General features: G+C 63.7%; 7 non-coding genes across 7 annotated transcripts; all 7 read left to right on the forward strand.

Moving 5' to 3' along the window:
* The first annotated feature begins 630 nt into the window (after positions 1-630).
* On the forward strand, positions 631-749 carry LOC142863239 (5S ribosomal RNA). The gene has a single exon (XR_012914129.1). It is a non-coding gene; the product is annotated as a 5S ribosomal RNA (ribosomal RNA).
* A 3554-nt stretch (positions 750-4303) lies between these two features.
* Positions 4304-4422, forward strand: LOC142863215 (5S ribosomal RNA). Its single transcript, XR_012914109.1, has one exon. It is a non-coding gene; the product is annotated as a 5S ribosomal RNA (ribosomal RNA).
* Positions 4423-7962: 3540 nt separating this feature from the next.
* Positions 7963-8081, forward strand: LOC142863351 (5S ribosomal RNA). The gene has a single exon (XR_012914142.1). It is a non-coding gene; the product is annotated as a 5S ribosomal RNA (ribosomal RNA).
* A 3450-nt stretch (positions 8082-11531) lies between these two features.
* On the forward strand, positions 11532-11650 carry LOC142863378 (5S ribosomal RNA). The gene has a single exon (XR_012914153.1). It is a non-coding gene; the product is annotated as a 5S ribosomal RNA (ribosomal RNA).
* A 3474-nt stretch (positions 11651-15124) lies between these two features.
* LOC142863381 (5S ribosomal RNA) lies at positions 15125-15243 on the forward strand. Its single transcript, XR_012914156.1, has one exon. It is a non-coding gene; the product is annotated as a 5S ribosomal RNA (ribosomal RNA).
* Positions 15244-18704: 3461 nt separating this feature from the next.
* Positions 18705-18823, forward strand: LOC142863394 (5S ribosomal RNA). Its single transcript, XR_012914166.1, has one exon. It is a non-coding gene; the product is annotated as a 5S ribosomal RNA (ribosomal RNA).
* A 3441-nt stretch (positions 18824-22264) lies between these two features.
* On the forward strand, positions 22265-22383 carry LOC142863216 (5S ribosomal RNA). Its single transcript, XR_012914110.1, has one exon. It is a non-coding gene; the product is annotated as a 5S ribosomal RNA (ribosomal RNA).

The following is a 22383-nucleotide window of genomic DNA, read 5'->3' on the forward strand; positions in this document are numbered from 1 at the left end:
GGAGTGGACTGATTTCTTCAGCGCCCCACAAACCACGCCACCCCACCCATGGGACACATCCCTAGAGAGAGAGAGAGACGCCCCATACACTCGCTCCCCTCCCCCAAGCGCTGTGCCCCAGCCCGGGCCCGGGGGAATAGGCGGCAGCCCACCCACAGGGTGGGGGGCGCAGCTGAAAGGGGTTGTCGGGGATGGCGGACCCTGCCTGGGGTCAAAGGGCGGGCGACCCGCGCGTGCGCAATCGGCGGCGGCGGCGGCGGCCACGAGCTGGGGGTGGGCCAGGCGAGGAGAGGAAGGGGACTGGAAGGTCTCCACCTTGGCGAGTCCAGCCGTGGAGGCGCATCTTGTGTGAGTGAGTGAGTGTGAGTGTGAGTGTGTGTGTGTGTGTGTGTGTGTGTATAGAGAGACAGCCCCCCACCCCGGCCCGCCGCTCCCTGCCGGCCCCGCCCCGCCCGGCACCGCCCCGCCTGTCACCCCCGTCCCTTGGAGCCCGCCGGACCCAGCCGGTGAACTCAACAGGCCCGGCCCGGTGCGGGTCAGCGCTGGCGCGGGGCCTGGGGCGGGGGGAGGAGGCGGCGGGGAAGCGCAGAGAGGCTCGGCTTCTTGAGCGGGGCAGGGGCGCCCTCCGCCGTCTAGGGCCACACCACCCTGAACGCGCCCGATCTCGTCTGGTCTCGGAAGCTAAGCAGGGTCGGGCCTGGTTAGTACTTGGATGGGAGACCGCCTGGGAATACCGGGTGCCGTAGGCTTCTTCTTTTTTTTTTTTTTGTTTTGCCTCTTGTTCTGTCCCCTTTCTGGGAGCGAGTCGGCGGCCCGGGGTGGGGGTCACCCCCACCCTCAGCGCCCGCCGCGGTGCCTGGCGCCCCAGCCCGCACCGTGGGGCCTCCTCTTGTCCCAAGCCGCGACACCGCCGTCACGCGGCAGCATGCGTGGCTTCTGGACTGTCAGGTCTCAGACCAAAGGTCTGCTCTGTGGGAACCGACACGCTGGAGGAAACCTTGAGAGTCTGAGAGGGGAGGGAGTTCCAGAAGAAGGCCAGGATGTCATTTTGAGGGAGTATGTGACCAGAACTCGTCCCGTTGCTTTTGGGGTTCTATGGGCTACACGTAGGAATCTTTGGTGGTGGCACCTGATGTTGGGGGATCCGGAGTCACACCCAGACCTGCTCCACAGGCCTCCTTTTACTTTTCTCTTCGGATTCATTATTTTTAAAAAGTGTCTCTTATCTCTATGATTGCATTTTCTTTTCTCTCTCTTTTCAAGCAGATGATGGGAGTCCAAGTATTAAGGTGACATGTGTTGCCCGTGCCCCCCTCCCCCCTGTGTTCTTATTCATTTACCTCTGATGTTGTTCCAGCGTATTGTGGGGGTACCAATGTTAAGGTCGGGTACGTTGCCCTCTCCCAGCCTCCCCCCTCGGGTCAGAGCCTCAAGTGCGCCCATCCCCCAGTCGGTGCGCACCCACCCCATTCCTAATGGAGGTGTATGCCCATCCCCTCCCCCCACCCGCCCGACACCCACCCGATGAAGGTGATTCCTCTGTGTCCACTTAGGTGTCCATCGGTTCGTACCCATTTGCTGGTGAGCGCGAGCACGTGGTGCTCGTGTGTCCATTCTTGGGCTACCTGGCTTACTGGAACGGGTTCCAGCTCTGGCCAGGAGAACCACGAGAGGTGCCCTCTCACCGCTGCTCCTCCTAGCTGAATAGCACTCCGTGGTGTCCACGCGCCACATTTCATTTACGCACTCGTGGGTCGATGGGCACTCGGGTCGCTTCCAGGTCTTTGCGATTGTGACTTGTGCCCTGACTCTAACCCTAACCCTTACCCAGCCCGTCTCCTCCTCGGCCCCTGCCTGACTGACTCCTTCCCGCCCGGCCTGTCACCTGTCACCGTCCTCTGCCCCTGCCTGACACGCTCCTCCCCGCCCGGGCCGTCACCGTCCTCGGCCCCTGCCTGACGGGGCTCCTCCGTCGCCTGGGCCTTCCAAGGGCTTGGTGTGGACGCTGGTTCCAGGACGCCCTCCCAGGAACCCGGTAGCAGGGCGGCCGCAGCGTCTCGCGCCACCCAACCGTCCGCCGGCCGGCGGCCGGCGCTAAGTGGCCTGCGGGGGACGTGCCCCCACTGTGGGGCGGGCGCCCAGCCTGGTGTCTTCTCTGAGGCCCCGTGGCTGCTTTTCCCCCCCGCAAGGGGAGAGCCGCGGAGGTGGGGACCGCCTCCTCGTGGGGACGTACACCCAGCTCTCCACGTCGGATTCCGGGGCTCTCTGTCCTGCCAGAAGGCCCAGCTGGCCTGCGGGTCCTCAGAGTGGCAAAAACATCCGAAAACTGAGATTGAGGGTCCGGTGGTTGTCTGCACTTTTGTGCTGGGCACCCCAGGGAGGCCCGGGGGCTGGCTGGACAACGCGGTCTGCTGGGCAGGGGGGGCGGTTTGGAGGAGCAACTGATGCCCTTTGCACTTTGGGTAGCAAGTGTCTGAGGTGTCTCTGAGCCCTGCGCCATGTCGGGGGGTGGGGTGGGGGGGTGGGAGGTCGGGGGGGGGGTGGAGGAGCAGGAGGAGGAGGAGGAGGAGGTGGGAAGGGCCGTGGCCTGCAGTCGTGTTCCCGGGGTGGCTTCTTCCACAGGCTGCTTGGCCTGGGCTCCCTGCACCTGGGCCTTTGGAGGACTGGCCCTGTGCTTGCCAACGCTTCCCCTGCAGGGACCCAGAGCTGGGAGGTTGCATCTCTCAGCCCTGGGTCGGGCAGAGCCCCAGCGGGCCATGCCCACAACCTCTCTCAGCACGGGTCCCCCAGAAGGCTCCTTTGGGACCAGGATTCTCTTGCGGGTGACTCTTTAAGGTCTGGCCCCTGGATGGAGGGGCACCAGGAGTAGAGGAGCAGGAAGGGGAAGGGGGTGGCCATGCGAGGGGACACTTTCAGGCCAAGTCCCAGCTTCAGCCTGATCCTCCTGGGAACCCCGGGGTGTACGTCACACCTCCTGGTTGTCCCGCTCTGAGACAAGGGCTCTGAGACAAGGAGCCGGGCTGCGCATTCCCCCAGCAGCCAGTCGTGGGCTGAGGACACCTGGGGCGTTGGGAACTCCCTGGCTTCTCCTTGGCTTAACATCTGGAGCTGCTTGTGAATCGTGCCGCCACACACACCCGAGTGCAGGTGTCTTCTGCACAGACTGCGGGCCTCGCTCTTCTGAATGCCGCTAGCTCGCCACCCACCCACGGGTGAACCTGGTCAGGGTACTTTCTCTCGGGGGCAGACTCTGATCCTGGCGGGCTACCGGTGTTTCTGTTTGCTCGTTTCTTTCTTCCATTTCGGGAAAGGCTTCCTTACTGGGTGTGGAAATCTCCTATGCCTTTCCTCGCCTATTCTGTCAGCTTTAAAATTCTCTTTCAGTTGCCACCCTCACAGATGGATTAGGAAACTCTTTCCGGTGCACTCATTAGTGAAATGACCTCAATGAAGCTGGAATCCAATATCTAATCGCCGATTTTTAGCGAGTCCACACGCCAGGGTGGTCGGGGTCCAATGCAGCCCCGGCCAGGCCCAGGCCCCTTGGACTGGGCCACAGGAGGACACAGAGGAGGGTCCCGGCCCCCACGGTCGCGTTGCCGGCAGTTCTCCAAGGGCTTGGGCGTTTTCCAGAGGTAGGAGATGGAGGGGACTGATTTCTTCAGCGCCCCACAAACCACGCCACCCCACCCATGGGACACATCCCTAGAGAGAGAGAGAGACGCCCCATACACTCGCTCCCCTCCCCCATGCGCTGTGCCCCAGCCCGGGCCCGGGGGAATAGGCGGCAGCCCACCCACAGGGTGGGGGGCGCAGCTGAAAGGGGTTGTCGGGGATGGCGGCCCCTGCCTGGGGTCAAAGGGCGGGCGACCCGCGCGTGCGCAATCGGCGGCGGCGGCGGCGGCGGCGGCGGCCACGAGCTGGGGGTGGGCCAGGCGAGGAGAGGAAGGGGGCTGGAAGGTCTCCACCTTGGCGAGTCCAGCCGTGGAGGCGCATCTTGTGTGAGTGTGAGTGAGTGAGTGTGAGTGTGAGTGTGTGTGTGTGTGTGTGTGTGTGTGTGTGTGTGTGTGTATAGAGAGACAGCCCCCCACCCCGGCCCGCCGCTCCCTGCCCGCCCCGCCCCGCCCCGCCCCGCCCCGCCTGTCACCCCCGTCCCTCGGAGCCCGCCGGACCCGGCCGGTGAACTCAACAGGCCCGGCCCGGTGCGGGTCAGCGCCGGCGCGGGGCCTGGGGCGGGGGGAGGAGGCGGCGGGGAAGCGCAGAGAGGCTCGGCTTCTTGAGCGGGGCAGGGGCGCCCTCCGCCGTCTAGGGCCACACCACCCTGAACGCGCCCGATCTCGTCTGGTCTGGGAAGCTAAGCAGGGTCGGGCCTGGTTAGTACTTGGATGGGAGACCGCCTGGGAATACCGGGTGCCGTAGGCTTCTTCTTTTTTTTTTTTTTTTGTTTTGCCTCTTGTTCTGTCCCCTTTCTGGGAGCGAGTCGGCGGCCCGGGGTGGGGGTCACCCCCACCCTCAGCGCCCGCCGCGGTGCCTGGCGCCCCAGCCCGCACCGTGGGGCCTCCTCTTGTCCCAAGCCGCGACACCGCCGTCACGCGGCAGCATGCGTGGCTTCTGGACTGTCAGGTCTCAGACCAAAGGTCTGCTCTGTGGGAACCGACACGCTGGAGGAAACCTTGAGAGTCTGAGAGGGGAGGGAGTTCCAGAAGAAGGCCAGGATGTCATTTTGAGGGAGTATGTGACCAGAACTCGTCCCGTTGCTTTTGGGGTTCTATGGGCTACACGTAGGAATCTTTGGTGGTGGCACCTGATGTTGGGGGATCCGGAGTCACACCCAGACCTGCTCCACAGGCCTCCTTTTACTTTTCTCTTCGGATTCATTATTTTTAAAAAGTGTCTCTTATCTCTATGATTGCATTTTCTTTTCTCTCTCTTTTCAAGCAGATGATGGGAGTCCAAGTATTAAGGTGACATGTGTTGCCCGTGCCCCCCTCCCCCCTGTGTTCTTATTCATTTACCTCTGATGTTGTTCCAGCGTATTGTGGGGGTACCAATGTTAAGGTCGGGTACGTTGCCCTCTCCCAGCCTCCCCCCTCGGGTCAGAGCCTCAAGTGCGCCCATCCCCCAGTCGGTGCGCACCCACCCCATTCCTAATGGAGGTGTATGCCCATCCCCTCCCCCCACCCGCCCGACACCCACCCGATGAAGGTGATTCCTCTGTGTCCACTTAGGTGTCCATCGGTTCGTACCCATTTGCTGGTGAGCGCGAGCACGTGGTGCTCGTGTGTCCATTCTTGGGCTACCTGGCTTACTGGAACGGGTTCCAGCTCTGGCCAGGAGAACCACGAGAGGTGCCCTCTCACCGCTGCTCCTCCTAGCTGAATAGCACTCCGTGGTGTCCACGCGCCACATTTCATTTACGCACTCGTGGGTCGATGGGCACTCGGGTCGCTTCCAGGTCTTTGCGATTGTGACTTGTGCCCTGACTCTAACCCTAACCCTTACCCAGCCCGTCTCCTCCTCGGCCCCTGCCTGACTGACTCCTTCCCGCCCGGCCTGTCACCTGTCACCGTCCTCTGCCCCTGCCTGACACGCTCCTCCCCGCCCGGGCCGTCACCGTCCTCGGCCCCTGCCTGACGGGGCTCCTCCGTCGCCTGGGCCTTCCAAGGGCTTGGTGTGGACGCTGGTTCCAGGACGCCCTCCCAGGAACCCGGTAGCAGGGCGGCCGCAGCGTCTCGCGCCACCCAACCGTCCGCCGGCCGGCGGCCGGCGCTAAGTGGCCTGCGGGGGACGTGCCCCCACTGTGGGGCGGGCGCCCAGCCTGGTGTCTTCTCTGAGGCCCCGTGGCTGCTTTTCCCCCCCGCAAGGGGAGAGCCGCGGAGGTGGGGACCGCCTCCTCGTGGGGACGTACACCCAGCTCTCCACGTCGGATTCCGGGGCTCTCTGTCCTGCCAGAAGGCCCAGCTGGCCTGCGGGTCCTCAGAGTGGCAAAAACATCCGAAAACTGAGATTGAGGGTCCGGTGGTTGTCTGCACTTTTGTGCTGGGCACCCCAGGGAGGCCCGGGGGCTGGCTGGACAACGCGGTCTGCTGGGCAGGGGGGGCGGTTTGGAGGAGCAACTGATGCCCTTTGCACTTTGGGTAGCAAGTGTCTGAGGTGTCTCTGAGCCCTGCGCCATGTCGGGGGGTGGGGTGGGGGGGTGGGAGGTCGGGGGGGGGTGGAGGAGCAGGAGGAGGAGGAGGAGGAGGTGGGAAGGGCCGTGGCCTGCAGTCGTGTTCCCGGGGTGGCTTCTTCCACAGGCTGCTTGGCCTGGGCTCCCTGCACCTGGGCCTTTGGAGGACTGGCCCTGTGCTTGCCAACGCTTCCCCTGCAGGGACCCAGAGCTGGGAGGTTGCATCTCTCAGCCCTGGGTCGGGCAGAGCCCCAGCGGGCCATGCCCACAACCTCTCTCAGCACGGGTCCCCCAGAAGGCTCCTTTGGGACCAGGATTCTCTTGCGGGTGACTCTTTAAGGTCTGGCCCCTGGATGGAGGGGCACCAGGAGTAGAGGAGCAGGAAGGGGAAGGGGGTGGCCATGCGAGGGGACACTTTCAGGCCAAGTCCCAGCTTCAGCCTGATCCTCCTGGGAACCCCGGGGTGTACGTCACACCTCCTGGTTGTCCCGCTCTGAGACAAGGGCTCTGAGACAAGGAGCCGGGCTGCGCATTCCCCCAGCAGCCAGTCGTGGGCTGAGGACACCTGGGGCGTTGGGAACTCCCTGGCTTCTCCTTGGCTTAACATCTGGAGCTGCTTGTGAATCGTGCCGCCACACACACCCGAGTGCAGGTGTCTTCTGCACAGACTGCGGGCCTCGCTCTTCTGAATGCCGCTAGCTCGCCACCCACCCACGGGTGAACCTGGTCAGGGTACTTTCTCTCGGGGGCAGACTCTGATCCTGGCGGGCTACCGGTGTTTCTGTTTGCTCGTTTCTTTCTTCCATTTCGGGAAAGGCTTCCTTACTGGGTGTGGAAATCTCCTATGCCTTTCCTCGCCTATTCTGTCAGCTTTAAAATTCTCTTTCAGTTGCCACCCTCACAGATGGATTAGGAAACTCTTTCCGGTGCACTCATTAGTGAAATGACCTCAATGAAGCTGGAATCCAATATCTAATCGCCGATTTTTAGCGAGTCCACACGCCAGGGTGGTCGGGGTCCAATGCAGCCCCGGCCAGGCCCAGGCCCCTTGGACTGGGCCACAGGAGGACACAGAGGAGGGTCCCGGCCCCCACGGTCGCGTTGCCGGCAGTTCTCCAAGGGCTTGGGCGTTTTCCAGAGGTAGGAGATGGAGGGGACTGATTTCTTCAGCGCCCCACAAACCACGCCACCCCACCCATGGGACACATCCCTAGAGAGAGAGAGAGACGCCCCATACACTCGCTCCCCTCCCCCATGCGCTGTGCCCCAGCCCGGGCCCGGGGGAATAGGCGGCAGCCCACCCACAGGGTGGGGGGCGCAGCTGAAAGGGGTTGTCGGGGATGGCGGCCCCTGCCTGGGGTCAAAGGGCGGGCGACCCGCGCGTGCGCAATCGGCGGCGGCGGCGGCGGCGGCCACGAGCTGGGGGTGGGCCAGGCGAGGAGAGGAAGGGGGCTGGAAGGTCTCCACCTTGGCGAGTCCAGCCGTGGAGGCGCATCTTGTGTGAGTGTGAGTGAGTGAGTGTGAGTGTGAGTGTGTGTGTGTGTGTGTGTGTGTGTGTGTGTGTGTATAGAAAGACAGCCCCCCACCCCGGCCCGCCGCTCCCTGCCCGCCCCGCCCCGCCCCGCCCCGCCTGTCACCCCCGTCCCTCGGAGCCCGCCGGACCCGGCCGGTGAACTCAACAGGCCCGGCCCGGTGCGGGTCAGCGCCGGCGCGGGGCCTGGGGCGGGGGGAGGAGGCGGCGGGGAAGCGCAGAGAGGCTCGGCTTCTTGAGCGGGGCAGGGGCGCCCTCCGCCGTCTAGGGCCACACCACCCTGAACGCGCCCGATCTCGTCTGGTCTCGGAAGCTAAGCAGGGTCGGGCCTGGTTAGTACTTGGATGGGAGACCGCCTGGGAATACCGGGTGCCGTAGGCTTCTTCTTTTTTTTTTTTTGTTTTGCCTCTTGTTCTGTCCCCTTTCTGGGAGCGAGTCGGCGGCCCGGGGTGGGGGTCACCCCCACCCTCAGCGCCCGCCGCGCTGCCTGGCGTCTCAGACCAAAGGTCTGCTCTGTGGGAACCGACACGCTGGAGGAAACCTTGAGAGTCTGAGAGGGGAGGGAGTTCCAGAAGAAGGCCAGGATGTCATTTTGAGGGAGTATGTGACCAGAACTCGTCCCGTTGCTTTTGGGGTTCTATGGGCTACACGTAGGAATCTTTGGTGGTGGCACCTGATGTTGGGGGATCCGGAGTCACACCCAGACCTGCTCCACAGGCCTCCTTTTACTTTTCTCTTCGGATTCATTATTTTTAAAAAGTGTCTCTTATCTCTATGATTGCATTTTCTTTTCTCTCTCTTTTCAAGCAGATGATGGGAGTCCAAGTATTAAGGTGACATGTGTTGCCCGTGCCCCCCTCCCCCCTGTGTTCTTATTCATTTACCTCTGATGTTGTTCCAGCGTATTGTGGGGGTACCAATGTTAAGGTCGGGTACGTTGCCCTCTCCCAGCCTCCCCCCTCGGGTCAGAGCCTCAAGTGCGCCCATCCCCCAGTCGGTGCGCACCCACCCCATTCCTAATGGAGGTGTATGCCCATCCCCTCCCCCCACCCGCCCGACACCCACCCGATGAAGGTGATTCCTCTGTGTCCACTTAGGTGTCCATCGGTTCGTACCCATTTGCTGGTGAGCGCGAGCACGTGGTGCTCGTGTGTCCATTCTTGGGCTACCTGGCTTACTGGAACGGGTTCCAGCTCTGGCCAGGAGAACCACGAGAGGTGCCCTCTCACCGCTGCTCCTCCTAGCTGAATAGCACTCCGTGGTGTCCACGCGCCACATTTCATTTACGCACTCGTGGGTCGATGGGCACTCGGGTCGCTTCCAGGTCTTTGCGATTGTGACTTGTGCCCTGACTCTAACCCTAACCCTTACCCAGCCCGTCTCCTCCTCGGCCCCTGCCTGACTGACTCCTTCCCGCCCGGCCTGTCACCTGTCACCGTCCTCTGCCCCTGCCTGACACGCTCCTCCCCGCCCGGGCCGTCACCGTCCTCGGCCCCTGCCTGACGGGGCTCCTCCGTCGCCTGGGCCTTCCAAGGGCTTGGTGTGGACGCTGGTTCCAGGACGCCCTCCCAGGAACCCGGTAGCAGGGCGGCCGCAGCGTCTCGCGCCACCCAACCGTCCGCCGGCCGGCGGCCGGCGCTAAGTGGCCTGCGGGGGACGTGCCCCCACTGTGGGGCGGGCGCCCAGCCTGGTGTCTTCTCTGAGGCCCCGTGGCTGCTTTTCCCCCCCGCAAGGGGAGAGCCGCGGAGGTGGGGACCGCCTCCTCGTGGGGACGTACACCCAGCTCTCCACGTCGGATTCCGGGGCTCTCTGTCCTGCCAGAAGGCCCAGCTGGCCTGCGGGTCCTCAGAGTGGCAAAAACATCCGAAAACTGAGATTGAGGGTCCGGTGGTTGTCTGCACTTTTGTGCTGGGCACCCCAGGGAGGCCCGGGGGCTGGCTGGACAACGCGGTCTGCTGGGCAGGGGGGGCGGTTTGGAGGAGCAACTGATGCCCTTTGCACTTTGGGTAGCAAGTGTCTGAGGTGTCTCTGAGCCCTGCGCCATGTCGGGGGGTGGGGTGGGGGGGTGGGAGGTCGGGGGGGGGTGGAGGAGCAGGAGGAGGAGGAGGAGGAGGTGGGAAGGGCCGTGGCCTGCAGTCGTGTTCCCGGGGTGGCTTCTTCCACAGGCTGCTTGGCCTGGGCTCCCTGCACCTGGGCCTTTGGAGGACTGGCCCTGTGCTTGCCAACGCTTCCCCTGCAGGGACCCAGAGCTGGGAGGTTGCATCTCTCAGCCCTGGGTCGGGCAGAGCCCCAGCGGGCCATGCCCACAACCTCTCTCAGCACGGGTCCCCCAGAAGGCTCCTTTGGGACCAGGATTCTCTTGCGGGTGACTCTTTAAGGTCTGGCCCCTGGATGGAGGGGCACCAGGAGTAGAGGAGCAGGAAGGGGAAGGGGGTGGCCATGCGAGGGGACACTTTCAGGCCAAGTCCCAGCTTCAGCCTGATCCTCCTGGGAACCCCGGGGTGTACGTCACACCTCCTGGTTGTCCCGCTCTGAGACAAGGGCTCTGAGACAAGGAGCCGGGCTGCGCATTCCCCCAGCAGCCAGTCGTGGGCTGAGGACACCTGGGGCGTTGGGAACTCCCTGGCTTCTCCTTGGCTTAACATCTGGAGCTGCTTGTGAATCGTGCCGCCACACACACCCGAGTGCAGGTGTCTTCTGCACAGACTGCGGGCCTCGCTCTTCTGAATGCCGCTAGCTCGCCACCCACCCACGGGTGAACCTGGTCAGGGTACTTTCTCTCGGGGGCAGACTCTGATCCTGGCGGGCTACCGGTGTTTCTGTTTGCTCGTTTCTTTCTTCCATTTCGGGAAAGGCTTCCTTACTGGGTGTGGAAATCTCCTATGCCTTTCCTCGCCTATTCTGTCAGCTTTAAAATTCTCTTTCAGTTGCCACCCTCACAGATGGATTAGGAAACTCTTTCCGGTGCACTCATTAGTGAAATGACCTCAATGAAGCTGGAATCCAATATCTAATCGCCGATTTTTAGCGAGTCCACACGCCAGGGTGGTCGGGGTCCAATGCAGCCCCGGCCAGGCCCAGGCCCCTTGGACTGGGCCACAGGAGGACACAGAGGAGGGTCCCGGCCCCCACGGTCGCGTTGCCGGCAGTTCTCCAAGGGCTTGGGCGTTTTCCAGAGGTAGGAGATGGAGGGGACTGATTTCTTCAGCGCCCCACAAACCACGCCACCCCACCCATGGGACACATCCCTAGAGAGAGAGAGAGACGCCCCATACACTCGCTCCCCTCCCCCATGCGCTGTGCCCCAGCCCGGGCCCGGGGGAATAGGCGGCAGCCCACCCACAGGGTGGGGGGCGCAGCTGAAAGGGGTTGTCGGGGATGGCGGCCCCTGCCTGGGGTCAAAGGGCGGGCGACCCGCGCGTGCGCAATCGGCGGCGGCGGCGGCGGCGGCCACGAGCTGGGGGTGGGCCAGGCGAGGAGAGGAAGGGGGCTGGAAGGTCTCCACCTTGGCGAGTCCAGCCGTGGAGGCGCATCTTGTGTGAGTGTGAGTGAGTGAGTGTGAGTGTGAGTGTGTGTGTGTGTGTGTGTGTGTGTGTGTGTGTGTATAGAAAGACAGCCCCCCACCCCGGCCCGCCGCTCCCTGCCCGCCCCGCCCCGCCCCGCCCCGCCTGTCACCCCCGTCCCTCGGAGCCCGCCGGACCCGGCCGGTGAACTCAACAGGCCCGGCCCGGTGCGGGTCAGCGCCGGCGCGGGGCCTGGGGCGGGGGGAGGAGGCGGCGGGGAAGCGCAGAGAGGCTCGGCTTCTTGAGCGGGGCAGGGGCGCCCTCCGCCGTCTAGGGCCACACCACCCTGAACGCGCCCGATCTCGTCTGGTCTCGGAAGCTAAGCAGGGTCGGGCCTGGTTAGTACTTGGATGGGAGACCGCCTGGGAATACCGGGTGCCGTAGGCTTCTTCTTTTTTTTTTTTTGTTTTGCCTCTTGTTCTGTCCCCTTTCTGGGAGCGAGTCGGCGGCCCGGGGTGGGGGTCACCCCCACCCTCAGCGCCCGCCGCGCTGCCTGGCGTCTCAGACCAAAGGTCTGCTCTGTGGGAACCGACACGCTGGAGGAAACCTTGAGAGTCTGAGAGGGGAGGGAGTTCCAGAAGAAGGCCAGGATGTCATTTTGAGGGAGTATGTGACCAGAACTCGTCCCGTTGCTTTTGGGGTTCTATGGGCTACACGTAGGAATCTTTGGTGGTGGCACCTGATGTTGGGGGATCCGGAGTCACACCCAGACCTGCTCCACAGGCCTCCTTTTACTTTTCTCTTCGGATTCATTATTTTTAAAAAGTGTCTCTTATCTCTATGATTGCATTTTCTTTTCTCTCTCTTTTCAAGCAGATGATGGGAGTCCAAGTATTAAGGTGACATGTGTTGCCCGTGCCCCCCTCCCCCCTGTGTTCTTATTCATTTACCTCTGATGTTGTTCCAGCGTATTGTGGGGGTACCAATGTTAAGGTCGGGTACGTTGCCCTCTCCCAGCCTCCCCCCTCGGGTCAGAGCCTCAAGTGCGCCCATCCCCCAGTCGGTGCGCACCCACCCCATTCCTAATGGAGGTGTATGCCCATCCCCTCCCCCCACCCGCCCGACACCCACCCGATGAAGGTGATTCCTCTGTGTCCACTTAGGTGTCCATCGGTTCGTACCCATTTGCTGGTGAGCGCGAGCACGTGGTGCTCGTGTGTCCATTCTTGGGCTACCTGGCTTACTGGAACGGGTTCCAGCTCTGGCCAGGAGAACCACGAGAGGTGCCCTCTCACCGCTGCTCCTCCTAGCTGAATAGCACTCCGTGGTGTCCACGCGCCACATTTCATTTACGCACTCGTGGGTCGATGGGCACTCGGGTCGCTTCCAGGTCTTTGCGATTGTGACTTGTGCCCTGACTCTAACCCTAACCCTTACCCAGCCCGTCTCCTCCTCGGCCCCTGCCTGACTGACTCCTTCCCGCCCGGCCTGTCACCTGTCACCGTCCTCTGCCCCTGCCTGACACGCTCCTCCCCGCCCGGGCCGTCACCGTCCTCGGCCCCTGCCTGACGGGGCTCCTCCGTCGCCTGGGCCTTCCAAGGGCTTGGTGTGGACGCTGGTTCCAGGACGCCCTCCCAGGAACCCGGTAGCAGGGCGGCCGCAGCGTCTCGCGCCACCCAACCGTCCGCCGGCCGGCGGCCGGCGCTAAGTGGCCTGCGGGGGACGTGCCCCCACTGTGGGGCGGGCGCCCAGCCTGGTGTCTTCTCTGAGGCCCCGTGGCTGCTTTTCCCCCCCGCAAGGGGAGAGCCGCGGAGGTGGGGACCGCCTCCTCGTGGGGACGTACACCCAGCTCTCCACGTCGGATTCCGGGGCTCTCTGTCCTGCCAGAAGGCCCAGCTGGCCTGCGGGTCCTCAGAGTGGCAAAAACATCCGAAAACTGAGATTGAGGGTCCGGTGGTTGTCTGCACTTTTGTGCTGGGCACCCCAGGGAGGCCCGGGGGCTGGCTGGACAACGCGGTCTGCTGGGCAGGGGGGGCGGTTTGGAGGAGCAACTGATGCCCTTTGCACTTTGGGTAGCAAGTGTCTGAGGTGTCTCTGAGCCCTGCGCCATGTCGGGGGGTGGGGTGGGGGGGTGGGAGGTCGGGGGGGGGTGGAGGAGCAGGAGGAGGAGGAGGAGGAGGTGGGAAGGGCCGTGGCCTGCAGTCGTGTTCCCGGGGTGGCTTCTTCCACAGGCTGCTTGGCCTGGGCTCCCTGCACCTGGGCCTTTGGAGGACTGGCCCTGTGCTTGCCAACGCTTCCCCTGCAGGGACCCAGAGCTGGGAGGTTGCATCTCTCAGCCCTGGGTCGGGCAGAGCCCCAGCGGGCCATGCCCACAACCTCTCTCAGCACGGGTCCCCCAGAAGGCTCCTTTGGGACCAGGATTCTCTTGCGGGTGACTCTTTAAGGTCTGGCCCCTGGATGGAGGGGCACCAGGAGTAGAGGAGCAGGAAGGGGAAGGGGGTGGCCATGCGAGGGGACACTTTCAGGCCAAGTCCCAGCTTCAGCCTGATCCTCCTGGGAACCCCGGGGTGTACGTCACACCTCCTGGTTGTCCCGCTCTGAGACAAGGGCTCTGAGACAAGGAGCCGGGCTGCGCATTCCCCCAGCAGCCAGTCGTGGGCTGAGGACACCTGGGGCGTTGGGAACTCCCTGGCTTCTCCTTGGCTTAACATCTGGAGCTGCTTGTGAATCGTGCCGCCACACACACCCGAGTGCAGGTGTCTTCTGCACAGACTGCGGGCCTCGCTCTTCTGAATGCCGCTAGCTCGCCACCCACCCACGGGTGAACCTGGTCAGGGTACTTTCTCTCGGGGGCAGACTCTGATCCTGGCGGGCTACCGGTGTTTCTGTTTGCTCGTTTCTTTCTTCCATTTCGGGAAAGGCTTCCTTACTGGGTGTGGAAATCTCCTATGCCTTTCCTCGCCTATTCTGTCAGCTTTAAAATTCTCTTTCAGTTGCCACCCTCACAGATGGATTAGGAAACTCTTTCCGGTGCACTCATTAGTGAAATGACCTCAATGAAGCTGGAATCCAATATCTAATCGCCGATTTTTAGCGAGTCCACACGCCAGGGTGGTCGGGGTCCAATGCAGCCCCGGCCAGGCCCAGGCCCCTTGGACTGGGCCACAGGAGGACACAGAGGAGGGTCCCGGCCCCCACGGTCGCGTTGCCGGCAGTTCTCCAAGGGCTTGGGCGTTTTCCAGAGGTAGGAGATGGAGGGGACTGATTTCTTCAGCGCCCCACAAACCACGCCACCCCACCCATGGGACACATCCCTAGAGAGAGAGAGAGACGCCCCATACACTCGCTCCCCTCCCCCATGCGCTGTGCCCCAGCCCGGGCCCGGGGGAATAGGCGGCAGCCCACCCACAGGGTGGGGGGCGCAGCTGAAAGGGGTTGTCGGGGATGGCGGACCCTGCCTGGGGTCAAAGGGCGGGCGACCCGCGCGTGCGCGATCGGCGGCGGCGGCGGCGGCGGCGGCGGCGGCGGCGGCCACGAGCTGGGGGTGGGCCAGGCGAGGAGAGGAAGGGGGCTGGAAGGTCTCCACCTTGGCGAGTCCAGCCGTGGAGGCGCATCTTGTGTGAGTGTGAGTGAGTGAGTGTGAGTGTGAGTGTGTGTGTGTGTGTGTGTGTGTGTGTGTGTGTGTGTGTATAGAGAGACAGCCCCCCACCCCGGCCCGCCGCTCCCTGCCCGCCCCGCCCCGCCCCGCCCCGCCCCGCCTGTCACCCCCGTCCCTCGGAGCCCGCCGGACCCGGCCGGTGAACTCAACAGGCCCGGCCCGGTGCGGGTCAGCGCCGGCGCGGGGCCTGGGGCGGGGGGAGGAGGCGGCGGGGAAGCGCAGAGAGGCTCGGCTTCTTGAGCGGGGCAGGGGCGCCCTCCGCCCTCTAGGGCCACACCACCCTGAACGCGCCCGATCTCGTCTGGTCTCGGAAGCTAAGCAGGGTCGGGCCTGGTTAGTACTTGGATGGGAGACCGCCTGGGAATACCGGGTGCCGTAGGCTTCTTCTTTTTTTTTTTTTTGTTTTGCCTCTTGTTCTGTCCCCTTTCTGGGAGCGAGTCGGCGGCCCGGGGTGGGGGTCACCCCCACCCTCAGCGCCCGCCGCGCTGCCTGGCGTCTCAGACCAAAGGTCTGCTCTGTGGGAACCGACACGCTGGAGGAAACCTTGAGAGTCTGAGAGGGGAGGGAGTTCCAGAAGAAGGCCAGGATGTCATTTTGAGGGAGTATGTGACCAGAACTCGTCCCGTTGCTTTTGGGGTTCTATGGGCTACACGTAGGAATCTTTGGTGGTGGCACCTGATGTTGGGGGATCCGGAGTCACACCCAGACCTGCTCCACAGGCCTCCTTTTACTTTTCTCTTCGGATTCATTATTTTTAAAAAGTGTCTCTTATCTCTATGATTGCATTTTCTTTTCTCTCTCTTTTCAAGCAGATGATGGGAGTCCAAGTATTAAGGTGACATGTGTTGCCCGTGCCCCCCTCCCCCCTGTGTTCTTATTCATTTACCTCTGATGTTGTTCCAGCGTATTGTGGGGGTACCAATGTTAAGGTCGGGTACGTTGCCCTCTCCCAGCCTCCCCCCTCGGGTCAGAGCCTCAAGTGCGCCCATCCCCCAGTCGGTGCGCACCCACCCCATTCCTAATGGAGGTGTATGCCCATCCCCTCCCCCCACCCGCCCGACACCCACCCGATGAAGGTGATTCCTCTGTGTCCACTTAGGTGTCCATCGGTTCGTACCCATTTGCTGGTGAGCGCGAGCACGTGGTGCTCGTGTGTCCATTCTTGGGCTACCTGGCTTACTGGAACGGGTTCCAGCTCTGGCCAGGAGAACCACGAGAGGTGCCCTCTCACCGCTGCTCCTCCTAGCTGAATAGCACTCCGTGGTGTCCACGCGCCACATTTCATTTACGCACTCGTGGGTCGATGGGCACTCGGGTCGCTTCCAGGTCTTTGCGATTGTGACTTGTGCCCTGACTCTAACCCTAACCCTTACCCAGCCCGTCTCCTCCTCGGCCCCTGCCTGACTGACTCCTTCCCGCCCGGCCTGTCACCTGTCACCGTCCTCTGCCCCTGCCTGACACGCTCCTCCCCGCCCGGGCCGTCACCGTCCTCGGCCCCTGCCTGACGGGGCTCCTCCGTCGCCTGGGCCTTCCAAGGGCTTGGTGTGGACGCTGGTTCCAGGACGCCCTCCCAGGAACCCGGTAGCAGGGCGGCCGCAGCGTCTCGCGCCACCCAACCGTCCGCCGGCCGGCGGCCGGCGCTAAGTGGCCTGCGGGGGACGTGCCCCCACTGTGGGGCGGGCGCCCAGCCTGGTGTCTTCTCTGAGGCCCCGTGGCTGCTTTTCCCCCCCGCAAGGGGAGAGCCGCGGAGGTGGGGACCGCCTCCTCGTGGGGACGTACACCCAGCTCTCCACGTCGGATTCCGGGGCTCTCTGTCCTGCCAGAAGGCCCAGCTGGCCTGCGGGTCCTTAGAGTGGCAAAAACATCCGAAAACTGAGATTGAGGGTCCGGTGGTTGTCTGCACTTTTGTGCTGGGCACCCCAGGGAGGCCCGGGGGCTGGCTGGACAACGCGGTCTGCTGGGCAGGGGGGGCGGTTTGGAGGAGCAACTGATGCCCTTTGCACTTTGGGTAGCAAGTGTCTGAGGTGTCTCTGAGCCCTGCGCCATGTCGGGGGGTGGGGTGGGGGGGTGGGAGGTCGGGGGGGGGTGGAGGAGCAGGAGGAGGAGGAGGAGGAGGTGGGAAGGGCCGTGGCCTGCAGTCGTGTTCCCGGGGTGGCTTCTTCCACAGGCTGCTTGGCCTGGGCTCCCTGCACCTGGGCCTTTGGAGGACTGGCCCTGTGCTTGCCAACGCTTCCCCTGCAGGGACCCAGAGCTGGGAGGTTGCATCTCTCAGCCCTGGGTCGGGCAGAGCCCCAGCGGGCCATGCCCACAACCTCTCTCAGCACGGGTCCCCCAGAAGGCTCCTTTGGGACCAGGATTCTCTTGCGGGTGACTCTTTAAGGTCTGGCCCCTGGATGGAGGGGCACCAGGAGTAGAGGAGCAGGAAGGGGAAGGGGGTGGCCATGCGAGGGGACACTTTCAGGCCAAGTCCCAGCTTCAGCCTGATCCTCCTGGGAACCCCGGGGTGTACGTCACACCTCCTGGTTGTCCCGCTCTGAGACAAGGGCTCTGAGACAAGGAGCCGGGCTGCGCATTCCCCCAGCAGCCAGTCGTGGGCTGAGGACACCTGGGGCGTTGGGAACTCCCTGGCTTCTCCTTGGCTTAACATCTGGAGCTGCTTGTGAATCGTGCCGCCACACACACCCGAGTGCAGGTGTCTTCTGCACAGACTGCGGGCCTCGCTCTTCTGAATGCCGCTAGCTCGCCACCCACCCACGGGTGAACCTGGTCAGGGTACTTTCTCTCGGGGGCAGACTCTGATCCTGGCGGGCTACCGGTGTTTCTGTTTGCTCGTTTCTTTCTTCCATTTCGGGAAAGGCTTCCTTACTGGGTGTGGAAATCTCCTATGCCTTTCCTCGCCTATTCTGTCAGCTTTAAAATTCTCTTTCAGTTGCCACCCTCACAGATGGATTAGGAAACTCTTTCCGGTGCACTCATTAGTGAAATGACCTCAATGAAGCTGGAATCCAATATCTAATCGCCGATTTTTAGCGAGTCCACACGCCAGGGTGGTCGGGGTCCAATGCAGCCCCGGCCAGGCCCAGGCCCCTTGGACTGGGCCACAGGAGGACACAGAGGAGGGTCCCGGCCCCCACGGTCGCGTTGCCGGCAGTTCTCCAAGGGCTTGGGCGTTTTCCAGAGGTAGGAGATGGAGGGGACTGATTTCTTCAGCGCCCCACAAACCACGCCACCCCACCCATGGGACACATCCCTAGAGAGAGAGAGAGACGCCCCATACACTCGCTCCTCTCCCCCATGCGCTGTGCCCCAGCCCGGGCCCGGGGGAATAGGCGGCAGCCCACCCACAGGGTGGGGGGCGCAGCTGAAAGGGGTTGTCGGGGATGGCGGACCCTGCCTGGGGTCAAAGGGCGGGCGACCCGCGCGTGCGCAATCGGCGGCGGCGGCGGCGGCGGCGGTGGCCACGAGCTGGGGGTGGGCCAGGCGAGGAGAGGAAGGGGGCTGGAAGGTCTCCACCTTGGCGAGTCCAGCCGTGGAGGCGCATCTTGTGTGAGTGTGAGTGAGTGAGTGTGAGTGTGAGTGTGTGTGTGTGTGTGTGTGTGTGTGTGTGTGTGCGTGTATAGAAAGACAGCCCCCCACCCCGGCCCGCCGCTCCCTGCCCGCCCCGCCCCGCCCCGCCCCGCCTGTCACCCCCGTCCCTCGGAGCCCGCCGGACCCGGCCGGTGAACTCAACAGGCCCGGCCCGGTGCGGGTCAGCGCCGGCGCGGGGCCTGGGGCGGGGGGAGGAGGCGGCGGGGAAGCGCAGAGAGGCTCGGCTTCTTGAGCGGGGCAGGGGCGCCCTCCGCCGTCTAGGGCCACACCACCCTGAACGCGCCCGATCTCGTCTGGTCTCGGAAGCTAAGCAGGGTCGGGCCTGGTTAGTACTTGGATGGGAGACCGCCTGGGAATACCGGGTGCCGTAGGCTTCTTCTTTTTTTTTTTTGTTTTGCCTCTTGTTCTGTCCCCTTTCTGGGAGCGAGTCGGCGGCCCGGGGTGGGGGTCACCCCCACCCTCAGCGCCCGCCGCGCTGCCTGGCGTCTCAGACCAAAGGTCTGCTCTGTGGGAACCGACACGCTGGAGGAAACCTTGAGAGTCTGAGAGGGGAGGGAGTTCCAGAAGAAGGCCAGGATGTCATTTTGAGGGAGTATGTGACCAGAACTCGTCCCGTTGCTTTTGGGGTTCTATGGGCTACACGTAGGAATCTTTGGTGGTGGCACCTGATGTTGGGGGATCCGGAGTCACACCCAGACCTGCTCCACAGGCCTCCTTTTACTTTTCTCTTCGGATTCATTATTTTTAAAAAGTGTCTCTTATCTCTATGATTGCATTTTCTTTTCTCTCTCTTTTCAAGCAGATGATGGGAGTCCAAGTATTAAGGTGACATGTGTTGCCCGTGCCCCCCTCCCCCCTGTGTTCTTATTCATTTACCTCTGATGTTGTTCCAGCGTATTGTGGGGGTACCAATGTTAAGGTCGGGTACGTTGCCCTCTCCCAGCCTCCCCCCTCGGGTCAGAGCCTCAAGTGCGCCCATCCCCCAGTCGGTGCGCACCCACCCCATTCCTAATGGAGGTGTATGCCCATCCCCTCCCCCCACCCGCCCGACACCCACCCGATGAAGGTGATTCCTCTGTGTCCACTTAGGTGTCCATCGGTTCGTACCCATTTGCTGGTGAGCGCGAGCACGTGGTGCTCGTGTGTCCATTCTTGGGCTACCTGGCTTACTGGAACGGGTTCCAGCTCTGGCCAGGAGAACCACGAGAGGTGCCCTCTCACCGCTGCTCCTCCTAGCTGAATAGCACTCCGTGGTGTCCACGCGCCACATTTCATTTACGCACTCGTGGGTCGATGGGCACTCGGGTCGCTTCCAGGTCTTTGCGATTGTGACTTGTGCCCTGACTCTAACCCTAACCCTTACCCAGCCCGTCTCCTCCTCGGCCCCTGCCTGACTGACTCCTTCCCGCCCGGCCTGTCACCTGTCACCGTCCTCTGCCCCTGCCTGACACGCTCCTCCCCGCCCGGGCCGTCACCGTCCTCGGCCCCTGCCTGACGGGGCTCCTCCGTCGCCTGGGCCTTCCAAGGGCTTGGTGTGGACGCTGGTTCCAGGACGCCCTCCCAGGAACCCGGTAGCAGGGCGGCCGCAGCGTCTCGCGCCACCCAACCGTCCGCCGGCCGGCGGCCGGCGCTAAGTGGCCTGCGGGGGACGTGCCCCCACTGTGGGGCGGGCGCCCAGCCTGGTGTCTTCTCTGAGGCCCCGTGGCTGCTTTTCCCCCCCGCAAGGGGAGAGCCGCGGAGGTGGGGACCGCCTCCTCGTGGGGACGTACACCCAGCTCTCCACGTCGGATTCCGGGGCTCTCTGTCCTGCCAGAAGGCCCAGCTGGCCTGCGGGTCCTCAGAGTGGCAAAAACATCCGAAAACTGAGATTGAGGGTCCGGTGGTTGTCTGCACTTTTGTGCTGGGCACCCCAGGGAGGCCCGGGGGCTGGCTGGACAACGCGGTCTGCTGGGCAGGGGGGGCGGTTTGGAGGAGCAACTGATGCCCTTTGCACTTTGGGTAGCAAGTGTCTGAGGTGTCTCTGAGCCCTGCGCCATGTCGGGGGGTGGGGTGGGGGGGTGGGAGGTCGGGGGGGGGTGGAGGAGCAGGAGGAGGAGGAGGAGGAGGTGGGAAGGGCCGTGGCCTGCAGTCGTGTTCCCGGGGTGGCTTCTTCCACAGGCTGCTTGGCCTGGGCTCCCTGCACCTGGGCCTTTGGAGGACTGGCCCTGTGCTTGCCAACGCTTCCCCTGCAGGGACCCAGAGCTGGGAGGTTGCATCTCTCAGCCCTGGGTCGGGCAGAGCCCCAGCGGGCCATGCCCACAACCTCTCTCAGCACGGGTCCCCCAGAAGGCTCCTTTGGGACCAGGATTCTCTTGCGGGTGACTCTTTAAGGTCTGGCCCCTGGATGGAGGGGCACCAGGAGTAGAGGAGCAGGAAGGGGAAGGGGGTGGCCATGCGAGGGGACACTTTCAGGCCAAGTCCCAGCTTCAGCCTGATCCTCCTGGGAACCCCGGGGTGTACGTCACACCTCCTGGTTGTCCCGCTCTGAGACAAGGGCTCTGAGACAAGGAGCCGGGCTGCGCATTCCCCCAGCAGCCAGTCGTGGGCTGAGGACACCTGGGGCGTTGGGAACTCCCTGGCTTCTCCTTGGCTTAACATCTGGAGCTGCTTGTGAATCGTGCCGCCACACACACCCGAGTGCAGGTGTCTTCTGCACAGACTGCGGGCCTCGCTCTTCTGAATGCCGCTAGCTCGCCACCCACCCACGGGTGAACCTGGTCAGGGTACTTTCTCTCGGGGGCAGACTCTGATCCTGGCGGGCTACCGGTGTTTCTGTTTGCTCGTTTCTTTCTTCCATTTCGGGAAAGGCTTCCTTACTGGGTGTGGAAATCTCCTATGCCTTTCCTCGCCTATTCTGTCAGCTTTAAAATTCTCTTTCAGTTGCCACCCTCACAGATGGATTAGGAAACTCTTTCCGGTGCACTCATTAGTGAAATGACCTCAATGAAGCTGGAATCCAATATCTAATCGCCGATTTTTAGCGAGTCCACACGCCAGGGTGGTCGGGGTCCAATGCAGCCCCGGCCAGGCCCAGGCCCCTTGGACTGGGCCACAGGAGGACACAGAGGAGGGTCCCGGCCCCCACGGTCGCGTTGCCGGCAGTTCTCCAAGGGCTTGGGCGTTTTCCAGAGGTAGGAGATGGAGGGGACTGATTTCTTCAGCGCCCCACAAACCACGCCACCCCACCCATGGGACACATCCCTAGAGAGAGAGAGAGACGCCCCATACACTCGCTCCCCTCCCCCATGCGCTGTGCCCCAGCCCGGGCCCGGGGGAATAGGCGGCAGCCCACCCACAGGGTGGGGGGCGCAGCTGAAAGGGGTTGTCGGGGATGGCGGCCCCTGCCTGGGGTCAAAGGGCGGGCGACCCGCGCGTGCGCAATCGGCGGCGGCGGCGGCGGCGGCGGCGGCCACGAGCTGGGGGTGGGCCAGGCGAGGAGAGGAAGGGGGCTGGAAGGTCTCCACCTTGGCGAGTCCAGCCGTGGAGGCGCATCTTGTGTGAGTGTGAGTGAGTGAGTGTGAGTGTGAGTGTGTGTGTGTGTGTGTGTGTATAGAGAGACAGCCCCCCACCCCGGCCCGCCGCTCCCTGCCCGCCCCGCCCCGCCCCGCCCCGCCTGTCACCCCCGTCCCTCGGAGCCCGCCGGACCCGGCCGGTGAACTCAACAGGCCCGGCCCGGTGCGGGTCAGCGCCGGCGCGGGGCCTGGGGCGGGGGGAGGAGGCGGCGGGGAAGCGCAGAGAGGCTCGGCTTCTTGAGCGGGGCAGGGGCGCCCTCCGCCGTCTAGGGCCACACCACCCTGAACGCGCCCGATCTCGTCTGGTCTGGGAAGCTAAGCAGGGTCGGGCCTGGTTAGTACTTGGATGGGAGACCGCCTGGGAATACCGGGTGCCGTAGGCT

Source organism: Microcebus murinus, chromosome 21 (assembly GCF_040939455.1).
Source record: "Microcebus murinus isolate Inina chromosome 21, M.murinus_Inina_mat1.0, whole genome shotgun sequence".
Classification (NCBI taxonomy): Eukaryota; Metazoa; Chordata; class Mammalia; order Primates; family Cheirogaleidae; genus Microcebus; species Microcebus murinus.